We start from the raw sequence: 25,591 nt of genomic DNA, 5'->3' as shown, positions 1-25,591 counted from the left end.
CTGTAAAGTCCGCGCACCCCAGAGACAAAGGGGGGGGGGGGGAGGGGATCGGATCCGTAGTTTTGTGACTTCCCCTGCGCTAGATCGGAGAGTCGGGCGGCTGCTGAATCTCCGGCAGTCGATCCGAGTCTGAGGGGAGTTGCTTCCCAATACGGGGCAGCACTAAATCAGAGCCCCGCCGGCTTCTTCTGCTTAGCCCCCCCCCCCCCCCCCCACCTGGCAGATTGCACAGATCGCTGACTGCGAGATACTCCTCCAACAGGCACCAGCATGAAGGTATTAAACTAGCGCCGTCCCCACCCGGAGGGGGAGGAGGGGAAAGGGTACTCAGTAGCACCAGGCTGCCGGGATAGGCCGGATTTGGGAGGGTGTCGCTGGGGACCGGGGTGAGCGGGGGATTGTCTTTGGAGGGATGGGCACTTGCCAGAGCTTTGCTGCTGTGCTCTTTAGTGCTATCATTGCACCTCTATGGTGGGCTGTGGTTTGGCAGTAGGCGATATGGAACATTTTGTGTGATGGCAAGCGATGATTTCTTGTTTGGTCAGGTCACCAATCTGCATTTAAATGTAAGCAACGTCTCTTGTGCCAAATTTTGATAGGTGCTATGGCAGCTTCCATTGCCTTATATCTGGCTTGCTGACAGCCCCACTCCCAGAACTGCTAAGGTACCCAGTTCCAGGAAGAAGACTTTTTTTGGGGGGGGTAATCCTGGTTTTGGGAAAATGCAGCATTGTGGTATTTCAAATCAGTGCTTCAAGTTCCATAAAGGTCAGAGAGGGGTTGTTAGTAATCCAGAGCTGACCTAAAATTCCCTTCCTGGAACTGAGTAGTTTGGTACCCTAAACTCCAGTAATAAAGTTCAGCATACATGGAGAAGCCCTACCCTTCACACATATTCCCAGGGTTATTAAAAACCTGAACAGGAGAGATTGGGGTGTCAGGGGGCCTCTCAGTGTGTGAGGGCTTATGGGCCCTATTACCAAAGCATTTGGACCTGATTCTATAAATGGTGCCTGGCGGCGCCTAACTTGTAGACACTGCTCTGCGCAGTTCTCAATCAATTGCTAGGCATCCTTAGAAGAATCCCACCTAGTGGTGCTTAGGCATCACTAGACATCCTTGTGGTAGGTGCCAGTATATTAGGCCAGGGTTTCCCTGGCCTAATTTACTGGCACCTAACTACAGTGTCTAGTGACATCTAAGTCAACCATGCCTATCCTCTGCCCCTAACCACACCTACTTTTCAGGTAGATGTCGTTAGGCATGGGAGGGTGCCTCGACTTAGGTGTCACTAGGCACTGTGCAGATATCCACGAGTAACCTAAATTGATCATTACCACACCATTTAAACCAATTAAAAACAAGTTGTGTGTGTAAGTTAATCATTGCCAAGCGTCTGTGATTAGGGCAATGTTTATAGAATCAGGCCTTTGTACCCATAGATTTGGAGCACTTTTCAGAATCTGACTGATGAAAATTTTCCTCTCACCATTATTATTAGATTGAGAGAATTTTCAGTAGGAAAGATTCCAGACTCAAGGTTGATCTTGGCCTCAGCTTATGGTGCTGATAGATGGACAAATGGAGAGAGTATCTTTATTGAATAAGGACCTTGGGTACTGCCTTTTTACCTTTCCCCGAAGAGTGTAAGAAACATGACATAAAGAGATTTGCATCTTATACAGGAAGTCTAAAAATTCATATGTGAGGACATACATAAGGAATAGTTTTGCTGGTATCTTGCCAATTTTCATTAAAGTTATTTAAAGGAACAGGGTTGGTGAAGAAAACTAAACTATATGTCTAGTTTTAAAGATGTTACTGCAAAGAATGCCTCACTTCTCCTTCACATCACAAAAGATCAACCACAGGTAGAACCCCTTCTTAAATGAGTACCATTATTGAATTTGTGCTGTCAGTATCTATAAGTTTTAAATGTTTTGTTTGCATAAATAAAAAAAACTTTAGAGACCAGACATTTCAGTACTTTCTCCCCCAATGGCATCTGTGAAAAATATGTAGCATGTCTGACCTTCTACCCTTTAAAACAGACATTTGCCATATAATAGAAACATGTTAGGAATTTTTCAGTGACTTGCCTTGAAATCCTTCTCATTCCTCACCTGATTTGCCCTGTTATACATTATAATGTCATACCAAGTGTTTTTCTGAACTTTAAACAAAATGTAATATTAGACAAAGGGAACTTAAGCAAACATATAACAGTATTCCCTAAATCAAACATAAAAACAAAGGTACTCAATTTCTGGGGCACTGACTTTGCACGCATGGGAGATTTCGTCCATCAGACGCTGCAGGACCAAACAGAAACCGGTAATGTGGAAGCTATGTGGTCAACCCTGAAATCCTCCATACATGAAGCAACTAGCCGTTACATCAAATTAGTGAATAAACGGCAAAGAAACAATAAACCCCAATGGTTCACTGAGGAGATCTCGCACCTCATTAAGGAGAAGAAAAAAGCATTTCTTTCCTACAAGCGCACGCAGAAAAGAGAAGCTAAAGTAGAATATAGGACCAGGTCTGCAGCGGTCAAAACAGCAGTTAGGGAGGCCAAACTTCGAGTGGAACAAACTGGCAAAAAACATTAAGAAAGGGGACAAACCCTTCTTCAGGTATATTAGTGATAGGAAAAGGAACACGGATGGGATAGTACGCCTTAGAAGACCGGACGGAAACTACGCGGTAGCGGATTCCGATAAAGCCGAACTACTGAATGAATACTTCTGCTCAGTCTTCACCTGCAAGGCGCTGGGACATGGACCACAGTTGAAGGCAAAGCAAAGCGCGGAAGACCCATTTCAGAATTTTGAGTTCACACCAGTAGACGTCTACAGCGAACTGACAAGGCTTAAGGTGAACAAAGCCATGGGACCGGACAATTTACACCCAAGAGTGCTCAGAGAATTGAGAGATGTTCTGGCGGAACTGTTGGCCGTGCTCTTCAATCTCTCACTAAGTACAGAGAAAGTTCCATTGGACTGGAAAACTGCTAACGTCATTTACCACATTGCCAGGAAGGAAGTATTTGGAGCCAAATGGGTATCAGGTGGATTTTTATAAGCAGATCCTGCATCTGCTAGTCTTGGCTGTGACCAAGCTCTTTCTGGATATTTCCAAAGGAAATCTACTGGGTAGGTCGCTTAACAGGAAGTGATGCATACAAAGGGGTCAGATAGTATGGACTAATTCACACAGGCCTATGTTGTTAATAAATTCAGACATTAAAAATGTTGCAAAAGAATCTTTCAGCTCAGGTTGGAATAAGAGTTGCTGTAGTTAGAGAATATCAGATTGTTTTTTTCTTTTATAGAAACATGCTTAGCGCCAAATCCTCTGGGTGCCAGACTTAAAACTTGCTGAAACTTGATGTAAATGCTGATGCCCAAGTTGGGCACAGAGATCCGGTATATTGTAATAATGCGTGCAACCTTTTGAAATGCCTCTGATATGCCCATGCCTCTCATGATCACACCCCTCTTTTGAGTTGTGTGCAATGGGATTTGGGAACCATGTGTTACAGAATAGCATGCACAAATTCTAATTGGTGCCAATTAATATCAATTGGTTAGCGGTCAATTATTTCTTTTTAATGCATCATTTGAGCTAATTAAGCTGCATGTGCACCTTGAGATTGTGAATAAATTTAGGTGTTCAAATCTGAGTGTCATATATAGAATCTGGGGAATATTATCTATGGTAGAGTGTGCTGGACATATTTAATGTAATGTAATGTAATTTATTTCTTATATACCGCTCAATCCGTTAACTGACATACTCAAAAGATTTGCATTTTCTAAAGAATATATTGGCTATGTGCAATTCTTATATACTAGATCCATGGACAGGCTATTGATTAATTGTCAGACTATGGAATATTTTCAATACAGAGAGGTAGGAGCATCTTAAGTCATAATCACACCCTGTGAGACATGCCCTCTAGTGCCCCCATCTGCTGGGAAGACCATGGACAGGGAATGATTTTTTTTTTTCTTTTGTTCCTGTCTCCATTGTGCCATGTGGAACAGAAGACAACAAGCAGACCACATAGAGATAAAAGCAAGATTTAACCAAAGTGCTCACAATGGACCTAAGTCTCTTGTTTTAGTGTTGGAGTAAGTTGTTTTTGCACCCAGCTAGTTTTATCATTGATGGATACTACTTTTAACTCCAGCTTGCTACATGCCCCTGATGCTTTCAGAAGCATCTTGATTAAATCTTGCTTTTATCTACATATGGTTTGCTTGTTGTCTTCTGTTCCATGCTGGATTACGCAGTGGGCCAATTGCCTTGTTATTTTCTCTCCCTTGTGCCATGTATTTATTTATTTGATTTGATTTATATCCCGTCCTCCCCAAGGAGCCCAGAACGGGTTACTTGGTAACAAATATAGCAGCAAACAAACAAGACACATAACAATTAACAACAGGGAACAGAAGACTAAGGCAATAGGGTACTGTGAGGTGTGTATATTTCAACTGTTCTGGATTAGCAGACACTTGGAGCCTGAAGCATGCACAGGGAGAGAGTCAGTGTGTCCACAGGGAGAGAGTCGGACATATACATTGGTTTGGGAGTAACAGTCTGAATGCTAGCTTGTCCTGAGGAGTCAGGTGAAGAGGTGGGTTTCTATTGCTTTCCTAAAGCTCAAAAGTTCATTACGGGATTTGATGTTAGGAAGCAGCCGATCCCAGTACTTTGGTAAGAAGTGAGTATGACCTTCATCTAGCACTTTCTAGCTGGAGGCTCAGACCAGGGGGTATTTGAAGATTCATTTCTTCCTGGGAACAGAGGGGTCTGTTTGGGACATAAGCCTTTGGCTACGGGTAGCCAGTGGGCTGACGCTAGCGCTTGGGATATTGAATCACGAGTGCGAAGGTTCTTCAGTAGTCTGTGCTTAATATTTTTTGCTGTCAGTCCATTGAATAATGTGTTGCAGTAATCCATGCGGGAGAGGACGAAGGCAAAGAGAAGTTAGGAAAAGTCTGGTTCAGAGAAATAGTTTCTTGTTTTCTGTACATGTACTTAGTAGAACAAAGATGAGACCACTTGCGAGATATGGTCAGTACACTTCCCCTTCCGTATTCGTGGTGACAGGGGAAAACAACTCAGTGAATACCGGAAAACTTTTCATGTTATTCGCAGTTTTCTTTTAAAAACCCTAGAGAAAATACTAAAACTGCGAATAAACTGACCTGTTCCTGTAAAAAAAAGTATAGCGATTTTCTCTGTGTAACGCCCTGCTCCCAGCAATTTTCTATGATGTAATTTTGGGGGTGGAGCCTGCAAACAAAAACCCCGAATAACTGAAACCGCGAATACGGAGGGGGAAGTGTAAGTGATAAGTCAGAGTTGAGAAGTACACCTAGGCAGCTATGCTCCTCACTTATCCCTTGGGATGGCCTGTAGAAAGGCACTAAGCAGGTGTGTCCAGTGGCGTGAGAGGTGCCTGAGGTGAAGGTGCCCCCCCGCCCTCTTCTCTGCCCCCCCCACCTGCACACACTCCTTCCCCACCCCCTCCTGCCTCGCGCATGCCACTTCCCTTCCCCTGTACCTCTGTAACATTCCTGGCACGAGCAGCAACCTCCAAGCTGCTGTCGCGCCAGCGTCGGTTCTTCCTCTGACATCACCTCCTAGGCACGGGTCCAGGAAGTGACATCAGAGGAAGAGCTATGCTGGCGCAACAGCAAGTTGGGGGTTGCTGCTTGCGCTAGGACTGTTAGAGGTACGGGGGAAGGGAAGTGGCGTGCATGCATGCATGGCAGTGGTGGGGCAGAGAGAAGGACGGATGCCTGTACCCTCATCAAGACAGTGCCCAGAGCAGACCACCCCCCTCACTACACCACTGGGTGTTTCCATCATTACTGTTGCTATTTGGCTTGGTCACGAGCCACTGGTGAGTTGGATCTGAAAGACTAGAGAGGTCATGGGATTTATGATGTTAAATGTTCAGCATAAGACCTCTTTATTTTGGATGGTGGATTCTATATTTGACTGACCCAGGCAGATCCTTTGTTTAGATTGTTGACAAAATAACAATAAAGATTTGGGATATAACATTAATACTATTAAGTCTGAAATTTTTTCTTCTGGGCCAAGTTGTTGCATCGCTTACAAGATGTCTGGATTCTGTCTGGCTAATTCCAGTTCTGTGTATTTAGGAATCAGAGTCGCAGTGAAGTATTCCTTTGTTTTCTCAATCTGGGTTACCTAACATTGTTAATTCAAAACTAATAAAATAATATATATAAAAATAAAAGCTGGTAGCTATGTCATACTGAATATGCTTAGAGACAGGCTGATAGATACCTTGATCAGGACCGTTCTGAGGATCTGCAAGCTGTGTAGCCCCACAGGGCACAAGAGTGTTAGGGATATGGTACAGGGCAGGGGCATGTCACATATGGTGTGATTCTGGCTCAGCATGCTCCTGATCTTGGTATGCCAATTGCTAATCCCACTACAGTAGCCATCAGAGCAATGTTTGGAATTGTAGGGCGAATGCTATAGCCAAGGTAGAGCAGCTTATGGTGTACTTTGGAACAAACAAGAGATGCCTGATAAATTCTGCTGGGGTAGTGATGTCTGTTTCTTGTGGTTCCAGCTGCTAAATATTCTATGGGGTAATTTTTCAAAGGAAACTATACATTTACCGGCAGCTGGTAAATGTATAATTTCCCTATCTGTGTATATTCAGCCACTATACAGATAGTTTTGGGCTCGTACGTTTAACTGCCCCCAACACTAGCCATAAAGTGGAAGAGTATAGAGAGAGCAGATCGTTACAGGATAACAGATTAGTCATGCCATCTGTAAAGAAGTGTGAAATGGGAGGCTACTAGGGCCCAGATGCACTAAGGCCAGCGATCGTTACTAAACCTGTTTTTAACAGATTTAGCAACTATCGCATTTGCCGATCCAATGCAGAAAACAGCTCATCACCTGGTTTTCTGCATGATCGCTCGTTCCCCAATCTGACCATGCAAATAAGCTGATTAATATTAAAATGCCATGTAAACTAGTAGAGTGATTGATGCTCTAACCTGGCTTCCCAATGCACTAAAAAAGTAATTGCTTTTAGTGCCCCCCAAAAAGCGACTTTAACCGTCTAAGCTTTTTTTTTTTAATGGGCACAGATGGTGTGCATATTACACATGCACAATATCTGCCCCATTAGAGAAAAAAGAAAAAAGCTCCCCCGCTGATAATGGCCTTCCCTGAAGAGCCAGCACCGGGAACTGACCCCCCCCCCCCCTGGGGCAGCGAAAACCAGGAGAAATGCCCACTTCCCCTGTCTGAGAAAAAATGGCAGGAAGGTTGCCCACTCCCTCTTGCTACCGGAGATCCCCTGAAACCCCACCTCCACCCTTCAAACTCCCTTCCATACCTTTTTAGAGAAGTTGGAGTGGGAGGGAAGCTCAGTCCATCCCGCTCGTAGGCCCACCAGTTCAAAATAGCGGGACTTTCTCTCCCTGGTACATCATGTGATGCATGGGGAGGGACCTAAGGCCCTGATTGGCTCAGACACCTAAGTCCCCTCCCCTTAGGAGCCATTCAGGGCCTTAGGTTATTCCCTTTGTACCCTGGATACAAGGGGGAGGAGTCTAAGGCCCTGATTGGCTTGACTGAGCCTTAGGGAGGGGCTCAGATGCCTAAGGGAAAAACCTAAGGCCCTGAATGGCTCCTAAGGGGAGGGGCCTTAGGTGTCTGAGCCAATCAGGGCCTCAGAGTCATTAGCAGTGGCTGACCAGGATCCTGTGGACCTTTCTGACAAAGACCCCAAGGGCAAGGGATCAGTCTGTAGACCCTTGCTGTCACAAAGTGAGTCTTCCTTGTTGGGAGATATAGGGTCACAGACAGGAACAAGTAAGCAGGAAGCAGTGGTGACTCTCGACCAAAGGGGGGGATCCCTCAGTACGCTGGCTGTTCAAGCTTTTGGCCCTAGTAGAGCTCATTACTGACTCCCTGTGGGAGTTACAGTTTGATTTCCAGCAGGTCCCTTCCACTCAGTGTTCTATCTTGAGCAGAGTGAGAGCTGCTCACGTCTATTCCCTGGCATCCAGATATGAGTGTTTTAGTCACAGAGCACTGGGATGCTCCTGAGGGCTTTCTAAAGGAAGCCAAAACAATGTCTAGGATGTATCCTATGGCACAGGAGTGTCAACAGATGTTCGCTCAGCCTAAGGTGGATTCCTTGGTTTCTCAGGTAACCAATACACATCCCTGCCAAATGAGGGAGGTGTAGTATTAAAGGATACACAGTATCGCAGAGTGGATGTGGTTCTAAAGAGGCAGTCTGAAGCGTTGGTCTTAGGAATTAAAGCAGCTGCAGCAGCCTCTTTTGTGGTGCATGCTTTTCATACCAATATGTGTGGGCTCACCTTGGCAGAGGACAAGCCTTTGCTCCAGCTTATGCTAGCAGGTGTGGATTATGTAGCTGATGCTCTCTAGAACATCATCAGAATCATGAACAAAGTCTCGACTTATTCCATTTCAGCCCGCAGAATGCTCTGGATCAGGTAATGGGCAAGAAATTCCACTTCCAAGGCTACTCTTCAGCAGACTCCTTTTCAAGGGACAGATGTACGGAAAGGGTCTGGACGATCTGATGGCCAGCATGGCAGATCGCTGGTCAAAATCTTTGTCAGACAACAGATTGCAAACCTTTAGAAATTCTGGGCAGTCTAATTTTTGTAATTCCAGGCGCTTTCGACAGCACTCAGGAAGAGTCTTATCTCAGAGATTCTATCAGGGATCAAGATAAGAGATTTACAGGACCTAGGCAAACCAAGCCTCTGGTACTCATCTCTCTTCAACCTCCAAGAAGGTGTATGACACCAAGGATGAAGTCTTCCCCCTGAGGATAGGGGAAGGCTCGTGGCATATGCTGAAGTCTGGGAGCAGATCTTGTCAGAATGCTGTGTGCTAGAGATCATTCTGAGAAGAGTACATGTCAATGAGTCCCTGAAAGTTCCATGCTTTCATATGGAAACCATGCGATCAGTCATTACATCAGTGGCTCTGGGGGAATTTCTAGTTTCCCTAGGCTTGACGGAAGCCTACCTGCACATTCACATATTTCTGGAACACAGATGATTCCATGTGCTGGAGAGACATTATCAGTTCTCAGTGCTTCCCTTTGGATTGGCAACAGCACCCTGCATGTTCACCAAGGTCATGGTGGTAGTAGCAGTGCATCTCTGTAGGGCAGGATTGCAGTTGCATCCATATCTGTACAACTGGCTGATCAGAGCTCCATCGTTAGCGGAAGGGGAACAAGCAGTGGCTGAAGTGGTCTAGGTCTTGCAGAGCCTGGGCTGGATAGAGAATTTTTGAAAGAACCAACTGGTTCTGTTTCAATCCCTGGAATACCTGGGAGTACTATTCACCATGGCAGAAGGCTGGGTCTATCTTCCAGAGGCCCACAGACAGATGTTTTGCTCTCAGATAGCGGACATGATGGCCAAGCCAGCTCTTATCTGTGTGGCACTATCTTCAAATGCTCAGCTACTATAGATTTTTTTTCCTTGGATGAAGACTCTCCAAAATGCACTACTGTCTTGGTGGTCCCCACAAAAGGACTCCCTTCAAATGACTCTCCCGTGGACTCTCCCGTGGACAGAATCCAACCAGTGTATGAGTTGGTGGTTCTGTCCACAGTCATTACGGTGCATGCTCCTCAGAATAACTTCATGGATGACTCTCACAGTGGACACCAGCCTGTTCAGCTGGGAAGGCTATTGCAATGGATGTGCAGTCCAGGGGTGGTGGTCGGCCTTCCAAAGAAAATGGACCATCAACAGACTGCAGCTTCAGGCCATTTGACTGGCATTACTAGAGAAGAGTCTGGAAGGACAGGCAGTCCAAGTCTTCTTGGAAATGCTTGGTGGTGTGAGTCACCAAGGAGCACCAAGAGTGTGCAGCTGAGCCTGGAAGTCCACTTATTGTTCCAGTGGGCAGAGCTACACCTGCAGGCGATCTCCCTGAAACATGTAGTAGGAGTGGACAATGTCCAGGTCACTTACCTCAGCAGGCAGACCTTGGACCCGAGAGAATGGACATCATCTGCAGCTGTTTTCCAGTCCATCATTCTTCGATGGGGTTGCCAACTTTCAATCTGATGGCTACAGTGAGGAACAAGAAGATGGACCAGTTCTTCAGTTGAAGATCCAAGTCTGGAAGTGAAGGTCTGGAAGCCCTAGTCCAGCCATGGCCAAAGAATGAGCTCTTGTACATGTTTCCTCCATGGCGCATGATAGGGCAAATACTTTACAGAATAGGAAGCCACCCAGAGAGAGTAGTCCTCATAGCACTGGATTGGCCACCTATTGGCAAACCTATTGCGTCTTCAGAGGGACCAGAGTCTCAGATTGCAGGTACAATCCGATCTACTTTTTTTGTTTTTTTTAGTTCAATCTTTATTAAAAGTTTAACATCTTACAGAATAATGCAATTCACAAATAGATCATAACATAATAGTGTATATATACACTAAGCAAAAACACGTCAATATCTTACCACCCTCACATTTCTCTGGCTGGTCATTCATACAATCACACACTTTGGATTGCGGTAAACCAATATAAACCATATTTCCATAGTCTAATCTTTTTTTTCAATACTTTATATTCCGCATATCCTACAATTCTATGTGGATTACAAATTATTCAGGTACTCAAGGTTGGATAAGTTCTGCTGGAACAGAACATACGCAGGTAGACGCAAATAGGGCATTGGTCTTTGACCTAAGGGCTGCCATGTGAGCGGACTGCTGGGCACGATGGACCACTGGTCTGACCCAGCAGTGGCAAATCGTATGTTCTTATTATTCCCTAACTGTCACGGTGGGCTCCCACTCTATCTAATGTACCTGGGGCAATGGGGATTAAGTGACTTGCCCAAGGTCACAAGGAGCTGTGCGGGATTTGAACCCACAACCTTAGGGTGCCAAGGCTGTAGCTCTAACCACTGCATCACACACTCATAGAAACATAGAAACATAGAAAGATGACGGCAGAAAAGGGCTATAGCCCATCAAGTCTGCCCACTCTACTGACCCACCCCATTAAGTCTGAGTACTAATGACCTAGTTCCTTAACTTGACCCTCGTAAGGATCCTACTAGGGCATCCCATTTATTCTTAAAGTCAATAACGCTGGTGGCCTTGATCACCTGCTCTGGAAGCTTGTTCCAGTGATCTACCACCCTTTCTGTGAAGAAATACTTCCTTATGTCACTATCGAATTTCCCTCCTCTGAGTTTGAATGGATGCCCCCACACTTCTTGAAATAATCTATGAATGACTAAGACAATGTACAGAAGATTCATCAAATAAGTATTTAATAGATCTTATTTGTCTGAGTGTACAAAAACACCTTTTCATCAGAGATGAAATCTGATTCAAAAATGATAATTTAGAATATATGAGAAGCCCTAAATATCAAAAACTGATAACCAATGGGAGTGGATTTCCCTCAAAGATGGCTGCAATTGTGGTTCCTCCCTAAGCCCAGTAATCCAGCATGTCTGAGATATAACCAGATTTAAAAATAAATCATGGTTAGTTAACTATTGAACAATTGCTTTTAAACTGGACTGCATTAAGGAAAAATTTGGTCTAGCTGAAGAGATGGGGAAAACAAGCAACATATTATCTGCATAACAGAAAAATTTAACTCCTAACTTAGCCTAAAGAATACACAAAGGGCTCAAAAAGATATTAAAGAATATCAGAGAAAGGGAAGAATCCTGTGGCACTTCACTGGAAGAGGAAAATGTCCTTGAAATGATATCTTGCAAGTGTACCCTGAATGTGCTATCTGTCAAAAATAACTGAAACCATTCAAAAACTGTTCCTCTTATACCCATTGAAAGCAAATGTTCACCTAATAAATGATGGTCAAGTCAAAGGCTGAGGCAAGATCCAAGGAGATGGCTAAAGCCATATGTTACTTCCCTAGAGTCCTATGTAATTCATTCAATAGTAGAGTAGCAAGGATCTATGTATTCTGGCCAGGTCTAAAGCCCACTTGTCTAGGATGTAAAATATTTGAATCCTCCACAAACTTACATAATTGATTACTTGCCACCCTCTTGGTAATCTTTGCAGGATAATCTTAGCTATGGGTCTATAATTTGATGAAATCAGGGTATCTACTGCAGTACTCTTCATAGCTGGATAAATTAATGATTCCTTCCATGCTTTTTGCACCATCCCTGAACTCAAATTCACCATTGATAGAAGAAATGATGATAAATCATGTTTTGTTATTTTACCCCAGTTTGATGGAATAGGATCTAGGTCACAGTAAGTTGAATTCATACCTGTAATAATCTTCTCTAAAGAAGCCAACGTGCATAAAGCAAAAGAGTCCCAATAGTTGGCTAATTGTTTCATTGTGTCTGGGGATTCTACCGTGTCCGTTGAATCATGATCTAAATCTGATCTGCTGCTTAAGTAAATTTGGAGCAACTCATATAACTAAAACAGTCTGCTCCCTACATTCTTTATTTAAGACCATCTTTTCCCCTATGCATTTGCTTCTGTCTTTATTCAAAGCCTTTACAAATTGTTTCATCAGGTCTAGTTTTATATGTAGTGGTGGCAGTATGAATCTATCTTGTTATAAAGCCAAGCACCATTTTGTAAGAGCAGACACCATGTATCCCAGCTATCTTGTGCTACCAAAGGTTCATTGATTACATTTTGTACTCCAACCACCATATATTCCCTCTCAGGCCAATCTTTTTTTTTTTTTTTTTTTCACCCCAATGTTCATGTTTGACTCTACTATCCCAAAGGCATAAAAAGCAAGGATACTTTGTGTAGCCACTTTGTTGACTACACAAATCACCCCCTTGATGTTCTTGGTAATTTATCTTTTTTAAGACTAAAGAGATGGCCTTGTACTCTTCTTTCATCCTGGTAGTAACCGAGTGGAATAGAACCATAAATTCAACCATATCTAAGAAACTAGAGCTGATGTGGTCTATCCAATGCAATTTTCTGAATCGGCGACACAAATATCTCCAGGAACAAGTAAAAAAAACCCATGGCACCAAGAAAATCTATTGTTCTTGGCCTGTGTAATCTGAGTTTTCATAGAACCATATCGGAAAAATCTATTGACATGACACCTCAGAATTCTCTGCAAGTCTAGAAAACAATTTATAGGTGTAAAGTGAAACTAGAAAGGGATGTGAAAAAGGTGACCAAGTAAGACTGTTGATAACAAAATATGCCTTTTGAACAAATGTGGACCAATGAGCAAGTGCAAAGTGATGAATGTGGGGAAGAGGAACCCGAACTATAGCTATGTAATGCAGGTTTCCACGTTAGGAGTCACTGCCCAGGAAAAGGATCTAGGTGTCATTGTTGAGGATACATTAAAACCTTCAGCTCAATGTGCAGCAGTGACTAAGAAAGCAAAAAGAATATTAAGAATTATCAGGAAAGGAGTGGGAAACAAAGATGAAAATGTTATAATGCCCTTATATCACTCTACTGTATGGTCACACTTCGAATACTATGTGCAGTTCTGGTCACCGTATCTCAAAAAAGATGTAGTGGAATTAGAAAAGGTACAGAGAAGGGCGATGAAAATGATAAAATGGATGGGATGACTTCCCTGTGAGGAAAGGATAAAGCAGCTAGGGCTATTCAGCTTGGAGAACAGACAACTCAGGAGTGATATGATAGAGGTCTATAAAATACTGAGTGGAGTGGAAAGGGTTGATGTACATCTATTGTTTACATATTTACAGCTTTTATGTCTCATAATCTATTGTTTTATAATGTTTGACATTTCTAAGTTACTCAGATTTCATATATTTTATGTAATGTCCTCTAAGTGTACACCTTTACGCTCCCTTAAGGTTTAACCTCTGGTACATTTTACATTTATATGTATCCTTAATTATATTTTATTGTCCTGTTCTTTTGGGCTACTTTTTACACCCCTGAAGAAGGCTGTTGTGGCCGAAACACGGACCATGTTGGGGTTCAGTATATGTTTATTACAAAGGACTTTATATGCTTGCCACATTTTATTTATTTATTTATATATTTGTATGATTTTAACTGAAATTTGTTTGACATTCAAATAAATGTATTTGTCCGCACAGTGGTTTGACTTGTGTCCCTTCCCCACTTCTTTTTTGTTCATATAGTTTGCCTGTGAGGTTGTGTTTTTTCCTTTGGGGTCCTTTTTATCAAGCTGCGGTAGGGGTTTAACACACGTTAAACCGCCTGCCGTGCTAGCCGCTAGTGCCTGCATTGAGCAGGCGTTAGTTTTTTAGCCGGCCACGGGGGTTAGCGCGTGATGAAATGTCTGACGGGCTAACCCCGCTAGCGTGGCTTGATAAAAGGATCCCTTTGTATTGTATGATATCTCCACTGTTTGAACAGATGTCACAATGCATCTTCTTTCTCTTTTTTTTCTTGGAGGGCATTTCCATCTTTTTTTTAGGTGACTTTTTTAATGATGTTTGGATTTGACTCTAGGTTTAATGTGTGGTTGTGCCTGTGTCAGTTGCCCTGATGTTGAAATTTTACAAGCTGGCACTTTGTCATAAGAACATAAGCATAAGCATTGCCCCTGACGGGTCAGACCAGGGGTCCATCGCGCCCAGCAGTCCGCTCCCATAGATAAAGACAAAGTTATAAAACTAAGAACAATTTTGTAAGAGCAGACACCATGTAGTCCCAGCTATCTGTGTTCTGCATGACTCGTGTGTGAGCTTTCACTGTATTAAAACATGTGGAGAGAGAGAAATCCCCAATATTTTTTTTTGTGTGTGTGTGTTTCTTTTGCTTTTCATCAGGGCAACTGGTGTTTAGAAACTGTGTCTTAAAAAAACTTGACTTTATATTTTCTAAAAGGAAGGTATTGCCTTTGAACATTTTGAACGTGCCTAACACTGGACCTGAGGTCATGGAGGGTTAAGAGGCTTGCTTAAGGCCACAAGGAACTGCCATATGACTTAAACCTGAATACTCCAGTTCCCAAGCCTACTGCTCTAACCACTATGCCTCTGCTTAAAAATACTAAGGTGAATCAAAAATTAAAGGCAATTGTTAAATTATGCTATAACCAGAACAGAGCTAGCAAAATGTGGCGTATGTACTCGTACGTTGTCTATTGGATAGTTCATCCACGCACAGTGCAGCAATCGGCCTTTAGTAATGTGGCAGCCATGAGGTCAGAAACATGGACACGTCATTGTAAAATTGCACCACTGAAGAACAACATGCAGCAGTGCACTTTCTGTGGGAATTCACCATCTGATATTGACTCAGTATGGACATAGCACCATGAATCAACGAAAGGTTTATGAGTGGGTAAAATGGTTTAAAGCAGGAAGAACAGGTGTAATTGACGAAGGTCGTTCTGGTCACTCATCAACATCATGCACACAAGAGCACATTGACAGGGCAGATGCCTTGATTAGAGAAGACTGACAGATAACGGTGTCTTAGTTGGCTGCAAATTTGGATATTAGCTATGGATCTGCATTTGCCATAATGTATGATAACTTGGGATACAAGAAAGTCTGCACATGATGGGTTCCCAAACAGCTTACTGCACAAACAAGAGTGTGTGGAGGTTGCGACCCAGTTCCTGAGACGGTATGAAGAAGATCCGAGTAATCTGGAGAGAATTGTCACCGGTGACGAGACATGGGTTCATAACTGTGACCTGGAGGGCAAAAGACAAAGCATGATGAAGTAAAGGAAGCGGTGATCGTGTGGCTTCGGGAGCAGCTGAAAAACTTCTCTGCAGGATGCAGAAGCTAGTTGAATGATGCAACAAATGTGTCATCTTGCATGGGGACTATGTGGAAAAGTGATATGTTCAGTTGCTCATAGTTACTTCTATTAAAGCTGTTAAATGAATTTTGCCTTTACTTTTTGATTTACACTCATATCTATCTAAAAATAAGTAGTTTTGCTTCTTTTTTTAACAGAGAAATCAGAAGTACAAGTCCACAAATTCAGCATGGCAAAAAACAAGATTGACTCAGCCTGGCCATGATGATCTAGAGCAGTGTTCTTCAACCTTTTTACACCTATGGACCAGCGGAAATAAAAGAATTATTTTGTGGACCGGCAAACTACTAAGACTGAAATAAAAAACCCATCTGCACCCCGTCCCCGCGCGCTCAGTCCCGCAAATCATCTGATCCCATCCGCACAAGCCTCAAATAGTTATGATTTTATATTGAACGTATTTTATTAAAGTATAATGAATGTATTTTATTAAAGTATAAAAAGAAACAATATTCTGTAAAAGTGTCATTTTATAAATACAAATAATACAGAGCAAGGATAAACAAAACCCCTATCTCCCCTCCCCTTCACATATATCCCCTCTACTATCAAGAAAACTGAATAAGCCAAATTATTACAGAATGGTACACAGAAATATCATACTAACAGAATACCGCAGTCACACATGACAGGAATAGTATTAGGGGAGAGCAACTAGGGCAACTTCCCCCTGGTCAGAGAGAGCCCTAAGCCAGCTGGAAGCTAAAGAAGCACTGCCTGGGCTTTGCAATCCACAGTTATGTCAAACACCAGCTCTAGCAGGATACATATTTCAAATCTGATATATTCTAATCACAAGATAGAAATAAAATTATTTTTTTCTACCTTTTGTCATCTCTGGTTTCTGCTTTCATCGTCTTTTCACTCTCTTCCATCCAGCGTCTGCTCTCTGTCTCTTCAATCCAGCATCTTCCCCTTCCATCCACTGTCTGCCCTCTCCCCCTTCCATATGGAATCTGCCTTCTTTCTATGCTGCTTTCCATCCAGCCTGTGCCCCCTCTCCTTTTTACATGATTCATTCTGCTCTCATTTTTATCTCTCCTACACCAGATCTAGCATCATTGTCCCTCTCTCCTTATTTCTCATCTGACCCCCTTCCCAACATCAATCTTCCTCTGCTATCTCATTCTCTTCCCTTTCCCTCATCCGATCTCTCCATTCCATCCTAACTCCTTCCCCTCCTCTAATCTCCCTGCCAGCTGTTTCCTTCCTTCCCTGTCCAGCAGTACCCCTTCTCCATTTCCTCCTCCCCTTATCCAATAGTAACTCTCTTTCCTTCCCTTTCCCTCCTTCCCTGTCCAGCAGTATCCCTTCCCCTCCCTCCTCCCCTGTCCAGAAGTACCCTTTCTCCCTTCCCTCCTTTCCTCTCCAGCAAATGTTTCCTCTCTTTAGTCTAGCGGCAGCTCTGTGTGCTTTTAACTTCGGCACACAGCTGCCCCTAAGCAGATGAAGTTTAATATAGAGAAATGCAAAGTGATGCACCTGGGCAGAAAAAACAAGGAGCACGAATTTAAAATGTTAGGTGTAAAATTGGAAAAGTGCGAGCAAGAAAAGGACCTGGGGATACTAATAGATAGGACCCTGAAACCGTCGGCTCAATGCGCAGCGGTGGCTAAGAAGGCAAACAGGATGTTGGGCATGATAAAGAAGGGAATCACGAGTAGATCAGAGGATGTCATAATGCCGCTCTATAGAGCAATGGTCAGACCACACTTGGAATACTGTGAATAGCACTGGTCTCCCTACTTAAAGAAGGATATAGCAATACTGGAGAGGATGCAGAGGAGAGCGACGAAGCTAGTTAAAAATATGGAGAACTTGAGCTACAATGAACGCCTCGGAAAACTGGGATTGTTCACCCTCGAGAAGAGAAGAATGCGTGGGGATCTGATAGAGACTTTTAAAATACTAAAAGGAATCGACAAAATAGAGCAAGAAACAACGTTATTCACGTTGTCAAATGTGACTCGGACAAGAGGTCATGGACTGAAACTGAAGGGAGACAGGACCAGGACAAATGTCAGAAAATACTGTTTCACACAGCGAGTGGTGGACGCCTGGAATGCACTCCCGGAAGAGGTTGTGGCGGAAACTACCATTCTAGGATTTAAGGGCAAGTTGGATGCACATCTTCTTGCAAGACACATTGAGGGATACGAGTGACCAAGGTCCTCATCGGGGAACACCTAGCTGAGCCTCCACGGGTGCGGACCACCGGACTAGATGGACCCACAGTCTGATCCGGTGCGGGCATTTCTTATGTTCGCAGTAGTTTAGCCGCGGTTTCATGAGGCAGCCTCGGGGCCTTTGGTAGGCTGGCCCAGCAAAGGCCCCGAGGCTGCCTCATGAAACCGTGGCTAAACTACTGCTTAGGAGCAGCTGTGTGCCGAAGTTAAAAGCACACAGAGCTGCCGCTGCTGGTCTGGGGGTGCGGAGACAAGATAAAGGCAGGAGGCATATGCGGCAGGAGGCAGGAGACCCGGCGAAGACAGGAGTCCTGGCATACGCGACAGCAGCAGGAAGTTGCAAGTCAGCTGATGCTGGCACCGCAGCCTCTCTTCCTGCCTAGTGTGCAGTTTGTGGAGAAGACTCGAATCCTTCACGGACCGGCAAGAAATTTTTGCGGACCGGCAGTTGAAGAACACTGATCTAGAGCTTAGACTTAATAGGCTTGTAAAATGCTGCTGGATTGCGAACTATTAATTCCATGAAATAGTTCAAGCAATCAATTCTTTACAGTGTTCAAACTGTTCATCTACAGTAGAGATCCCCAAATCTAGTCCTTAAGTGCTGCTAACCAATCTGGTTTTCAAACTTTCCACCATGACTATGCATTAGAGATATTTAAATACAATGGAAGTGAGGCATGCAAATATCTCATGCACAGTCATAGCGGAAATTCCTAAAACGACTGATTAAGTACTCAGGGACTGAATTTGGGAATCTCAAGGATAGGATGCAATCAAAATTATGTGAAATCCATTAAATCCTCAACATATTAATTCCACAAGAAATCTAAAAAGCCAAACCCAAAGTTGTGTTTCAGTGCAGGGGGGGAACGCAAATAATTTACAACTGAGCAATAAATTGGATACCATGATGAGAGAAACCTGACTTGTGTTTCACCATTACTTCCTTGTGACAGTACATTCTCCTCCCACTAATTAAGTTGCTTTGACTTATGCCCCACATTTCTTTTGCCTTGGAAACAATGTCCTATCAGTTTATTAACTAGAGAAAATACTACCTAAAGAGTAATAAGCATTTATGAGTACTCCACAGAAAGAAAATGAGAATAATCCCTTCCTACCTCTTGCCTGCTGAGGTTCCAATGGCTCTCATAACTAAAGAATAGGAAGCAGCACTTTTGAAAACAAAGTCTCCTGTACAGACTGTAGGCAACCAAAGTTTTTTTCCTCTTTCTGTCCTTTTCTTAATTATTTTGAAGGAAACCCAGATAAAGGAAATGATTGTTTTGAGATGTGTTTTGGAAATAGAAGGGAAGATGTGGAAGAGAACTCTTACACTCATGTGTCACCAGAACGTCTCTTGAATCATGGTCTAAAGCTGTTTTTGTTTTATTCTCCTGGTACTTAAATGTGCCATTATTCCTCACCCACCCCCATCCCACAAAATAATTTCTCTCTATTCTTCCTTACTATCTATGTATTAGCTTTCCAGGAAAATACATCCAACACAATTTACAATAGCCAATAATCATATAAGAAAAAGTAGAATTCATACAGCCTCAAAATAATAAATACAGGATAAAATAAACATATACGGCCCAACCCGACCATGTGCCTCAGGCCCTGCCCCCAGGAGGGACCTAAGGCTCCCGGGCCTATTCTGATTGGCCCAGGCGCCTTAGGCCCCACCAGTAGGCGGAGCTTTGGGACGGATGGGCCAATCCGGCCTCATTCCGTCGTTGGCTGCCTGCCGGACAGGCGGGTTTGGCTCCCGTCTGTCCGGCCAACTACAGAAAGGTACGGGGAAGGGGGTTGGGGGTGTCGTGGGGGTCGGCCAGGGGGGTCGCGGGTCGGCTGGGGGGGCGGTCGGAGGTTCTTGGGGGGGGGGCGGTCGTTGGGGGGAGGGGGGTTTGCGTCGAGGGCAGGAGGGCCTGGGATCCCTCCTGCCCGTAATGTAGTGCAGGGTGGGGTTAGGGGGTCGCCGTGGCCAGGAGGACTTGGGCTCCCTCCTGGCCCGATATTGTCGGGGAGTTGGGGAATCGGCGGGGCAAGAGGGCTTGGGCTCCCTTTTGCCCCGATCGTGTCGGGGAGTCGGGGGGGGCAAGAGGGCTTGAGCTCCCTTTTGCCCCGATCGTGTCAGGGAGTCGGGGGGGCAAGAGGGCTTGAGCTCCCTCTTGCCCCGATCGTGTCGGGGAGTCGGGGGGGCAAGAGGGCTTGAGCTCCCTCTTGCCCCGATCGTGTCGGGGAGTTGGGGGGGCAAGAGGGCTTGAGCTCCCTTTTGCCCCGATCGTGTCGGGGAGGCGGGGGGGCAAGAGGGCTTGAGCTCCCTCTTGCCCCGATCGTGTCGGGGAGTCGGGGGGGCAAGAGGGCTTGAGCTCCCTCTTGCCCCGATCGTGTCGGGGGTGCCAGGGACCACACGGAGTCACCCACCGTACCACCCGATTCGGGTAAGCGCAGGTATCGGTGGGTGGCTTATTTGCGGGGGGGTGCCTTATTTTACATTTTTTTTCTAAAAAGGGGGGGCTGTCTTATTTGATGGCCCTGCCTTATCATCGGGGAAACACGGTAGAAAAAAAAAAAAAAAATGAACAGTTAAGTCCCAGTTTTTGCCGCTGAGACTCTGCCCTCTCTCACTGTAAAATTAGACTCTACTTAGTCTGTCTTTAAATTTAAAAAATGTGTGTTGTTTTAAAAAACAATTATGTTTTTAGATGTATCTAAATAAAAATAATAACCAAAAATTTATCTTTTTTTATGTCATCTTAGCATATTTTATGCTACAGAACGAATTATTTTTTTTAACATGTATTGTTATGGGAAAACGCGTTTCACATAACGAACTTTTCGCATAACAAACTTGCTCCTGGAACGAATTAAGTTCGTTGTGTGAGGCACCACTGTATTTTAATTTCTTTTAATTTCTTCTGTGGAATTTTTCTCAAGATTTTTTTTTTTTTTTTAGTAAGGAGTGTGCATCTAACAAGGGTGCTCCCTGTCTCATCTTATGCAGTTTCAGCTGGTTTTATGCATGTGGTGATGTCTACATGCTCCTTTCTGATAAGGAAAACTTGGTAGCAACCTTAGGGAATAGACTTACTAGATAAAGACAGATTGTTCACCCTCTCCAGGGTAGGGAGAATGAGAGGGCACTCTCTAAAGTTGAAAGGGGATAGATTCTGTACAAACGTAAGGAAATTCTTCTTCACCCAGAGAGTGGTGGTAAACTGGAACGCTCTTCCGGAGTCTGTTATAGGGGAAAACACCCTCCAGGGTTTCAAGACAAAGTTGGACAAGTTCCTGTTAAACTGGAATGTACGCAGGTGAGGCTGGACTCATTTAGAGCACTGGTCTTTGACCTGAGGGCCAGCGTGTGAGTGGACTGCTGGGCAGGATGGACCACTGGTCTGACCCAGCAGCAGCAAGTCTTATGTTCAAATAAACTGGGGGATGCAAAAAACTTACCAATCGTGTCCCGATCATCACTAAACCGGTTTGACCAGTTTAGCGATCGGATCGGATTACTGCGTGTTTTTCCCCTCAGTCGCCCATATTCGGATCCAATCCGACCCATGCAAATTAGTAAAACCCCATGCAAAATAGCCAAGCAATTGATGCACTAACATCGCTTGGCTATTTAGCAGCGGGTTTTACTGATCTTAAAATCCGATTGCTCTAGACCTGTCCGACAGGTCTGTCCTAAGGAAGGAGCCAATCGGGGACTTCCTTAGGAAGGAGTCTAAGGATGTCCCTGAGCCAATCAGGGCCTTAGACCCCTCCCTGTACATCACATGATACACTGGAGAGGTGCCTAAGGCCCTATGTCGAAGAAAAAAGAGGAGGAGCAGGAGGTGTTCACCAGTACCTCCTCCTCCCAATTTTTAAGAGGTATGGGGCAGGGAGTGCCTTCATGGCAGGAGGGAGTGGGCATCCCTCCTGCCTTTTGTTTTCAGGCTGGAGAGAGAGAGTTCCTTTGTGGCAGGAGGGAGCAGGCATACCTCCTGCCTTTTTGGGGGGATGGGGGAGGGAGTTCCTTTGTAGTAGGAGGAAGTGGGCATTCCTTTTGCCATTTTACCGCAGGTTGGGGGGGTGGACGGTGGGTTGGGGTACAGCACGGAAGGCTGCTTTTCCTGTCACTGCTGTTAGGGTGTGCAAATTGTTTGCATGCAAACTTGTTAGTGCATCGATTGCTTTTAGGGAATCAGCCAGCAAATCGGTCAACAGCGATCCAGTTGGTAATACGGACTGACTTTTGTGCATCTAGGCCAGACATGGGCAAACTACGGCCCGTGGGCCATATCCAGCCTGTTTAGTTTTTTAATCCGGCCCATGGTGTCAGAGGCAGCCATAGTTTGCCCATGTCTGCAGCCCTTTCTCTTACCACTGATCAAAGTACCTACTGTAAACTTTTAGCTGTTGTGCGAGCAGGGCTGGCGTTAGGGGCTATCTGCACCAGTCTGATGAAGTCCTTACCTTCCATCGCTGACAAATCCATTTTTGCTGCAGGTCTCCAGCTGCGGCAGCCAATCTGAACAGCTGCCTAGGGCTCCCTTCCCTGCTTTCTTGTGCCCTGGTCCACCCAGGCGGAAACCGGAAGTTGCGTCATTGGGGATGGACCGTGGCAGAAGGAAAGCAGGGAGGGGAGCTGTAAGCAGCACTTCAGATTGGCTGCCGCGGCTGAAAGTCCCCTGCAGCAAAAATTGATTTTTCAGCGATGAAAGGTAACAAAGGCAGAAATTGATTCATGATTTCCAGATGCAAACGCTATAAGGACTCTTCTGGCATGGATAGAAGGAGGAAGACATATGGATGAGGAAATCCCCGTTACTAGCTAATTTTTTTTAAGTAGAAAGGGGGACGGGGAGGGAGTTAAAAGAAGTGTTAGACTGAGTGTGGGAGTAGGTAAAGGGGAAGAGCTTTTAGTACTGGAAACGGAGGAGGAGGGAGGATGGATGGAAGTAAGGAGGAGGGGAGAGAGAGATGGTGGGCAGTGATCTGAAAGGAGAGAAGAGAAACAGAGAAGTTGGATGTGGGGTGGGGTGGAGTGAAGGAAGGGGAAAGATACTTGAAGAGAGGACTGTTGGGAAGAGAAAGGGAGAGATTGTGAACCTGGGGAGGGAGGGAAAGATAGGGAAGTTGGGAAGAAAAAGGGAGAGACGGTGGACCTGGGGATGGAAAGAAGGGAGAGAGGGAGAAATGTTAGGTCTGGGGATGGAAGGGCGAGAGAGATGTAACATTTCTCTTTTCCTCCAACCCATAGTTCAGCATTAAGGGGGAAGGGAAGAACACAACAATAGAAAAGAGGGAGCAAAATGTTGGACCATGGAGAAAGAGGAAAAGAGTTGAACCCATGGGAAAGGGAAAATAATCAATATGTTGGAGACAGGCATAGTGAAGGAAATGGAGCAAAAGAGGAGAAAAAAATGAACAGACACTGAAAGAGAATTAGTAAAAGATAGATAAAAGGCAGAAAGAGAAACTGGGACCAAGATGATGGAAAAACAAAATGTCCAGATACCAAGGTAGAAAAAAGTGTTTTATTTTGAATGTATTAACTAGAATATGTTATGTTTAGGATATGTGTATATTCATGAGGATTCAGCAGCTGGCAGCCACAGTAGTGCTGTTTCCTCCTGCAGCATCAGAACCCCCCCCCCCCCCGGTTACCTGGCCCCTCTGTCAAATTTAAGATACTATTGTGGCCCACGAGTCAAAAAGTTTGCCCACCCATGATCTAGGCCATAGTGTACTGAAATCTGGACTCATAATGTGCTAATGCAGGTCTTTCTTGTGTACTAAACTAAAATTTGCCATGGCACTTTTTAAGGGTATTTTTAGGTTGCATGTTATTTAGAAAGTGTTGTGTAAACCTTTGTTAACTGCATTAACTAGTTAGCATGCAATAATCCAAACGTGCTAGCTAGTGCTCGCTTCTACATCCATTCTCCACCTATGTCATGTCCCCTCCAAAAAATATATTTTAAAAATAGTTAATATATATAGCATATGGATTTTGCAGAGCATGTTTTTCTGCACTAAATACATGTTAAGGGCCTAATACAGTTTAGTAGAAGGGCCCTTCATTTATTAAGCGGTCCTTTTACTAAGTTGCAGATTGAGGGTCCCTTTTATCAAGCTGTACTAGAGGTTTTTAGCGTGAAGCTGGCGTGGTAAATGTGGGTTAGTGCACGCGAATGATTAGTGCATGCCAAATGCTATGCATCCCATCGCATTGTATATCTATGGGCAGTATGCTACTTAACACACTCTAATTTGTTAAGACTCGCTAAATCCATTAGCTAGGTCAAATGTGTCAAACACAAGGACCACGGTCCGAATCCGTCCAACCTGGCCATTTTATGTGGCATGCAGTGACTGTGCCGCAGCATATGGTTGGCATTAGGGGGGAGCAAACAGGGCAGCTGCCCTGGGCCTGAGGCTCTGTGGGGTCCCTAGTGGGTCAGCATGTCTACCCCCTTCTATCAGTGCTGGTCCTACAGACACATTCAATTTTACAGGGACACATTACAGGGAGCTGCCGCCCCTGGCATCAATTCTCAACTTGTGGCCCTTCTATATGCTTTCCTTTTGCCATAGTTCATCCAGGCAGAAACAGGAAGTTGCGTCGTTGGGGACTGACCGCAACAGAAGGAAAGCACAGAAAGGGGCCGCATACGGCGATTGAGAATTGCTGCTGAGGCTGGCAGTCCCTTGGAACAAAAATAGATGTGTCTGCAAGACTGAAGGTGGGGATGGCGTCGGACTGGCATGGATAAAAAGGGGAGGAAATGCCAGGCCAGGAAGCCCCCTGGACCAGCTTCTTAATTAGAATGGGGGAGGCTGGGGTGGGAGAGAGTGGAAGGGGAAGAACTTGGGGTCTTCCAAAACCCAGACAAACTGCCAACAAATATCTTTCTATTTGGGGCCATGACACCTATAACGCTTCATGACTTTCATTCCTGCCAGAACATCTGGCCTTGGTCACACATACAGAACCCAGAAAAACCCTATGCAAATACAGGACTGCAAATTAAAAGTCCTTATACACACAAATGAAACCCTAAGATGCCAGACTCTGCAAGCAGTACAACAACAGAGAAACAGAAATACATTTCTTCCTGAACAGTGCAAAATAGATGTAAATTCTGAAAATGGACACATTTCAATCACTAAATTGAAAATAAAATCACTTTTCCTACTTTTGTTGTCTGGTGATTTTATTTTTCTACTCATCTTTTTCCAGTCTCTGGTTGAACTTCCTTCTGTCTGTGCTCTTAACTCTGTTTCCAAGGCCTTCTTATCCATTTGCTGTTTTCTCTCTTACACTTTCTGCCCTACGTCCATCTTTCAAAATAGAAGTTGATTTACATGCTTTAAAAAAATCCTAACGTTAAAATATTTTTATTAAAATGAATGTGTGAAATGAATTTAAAAAACACCAGAAAGTGGGGAGGGGGTGACCCAAAAATTGCAAAAATGAAAGTTTTTTTTCCCTGTGTACATCCTTATCAAAAGCATTTCCTTTCCTTAAAAATATTTCAGCAGTTTAAAAAGT

General features: G+C 44.3%; 1 protein-coding gene across 1 annotated transcript in view; it reads left to right on the top strand.

The window, feature by feature from the left end:
* The first annotated feature begins 222 nt into the window (after positions 1-222).
* NFKBIZ (NFKB inhibitor zeta) overlaps positions 223-25,591 on the top strand; it is a 43,613-nt gene continuing 18,244 nt past the window's right edge. Inside the window, exon 1 of the mRNA XM_033941311.1 lies at positions 223-276. The gene's annotated coding sequence lies outside the window, so the exon portion shown is untranslated. The remainder of the gene's footprint in view (positions 277-25,591) is intronic.

The sequence above is a fragment of the Geotrypetes seraphini genome, chromosome 4, assembly GCF_902459505.1.
Source record: "Geotrypetes seraphini chromosome 4, aGeoSer1.1, whole genome shotgun sequence".
Classification (NCBI taxonomy): Eukaryota; Metazoa; Chordata; class Amphibia; order Gymnophiona; family Dermophiidae; genus Geotrypetes; species Geotrypetes seraphini.
This window is presented reverse-complemented; position numbering and strand designations above follow the sequence as displayed.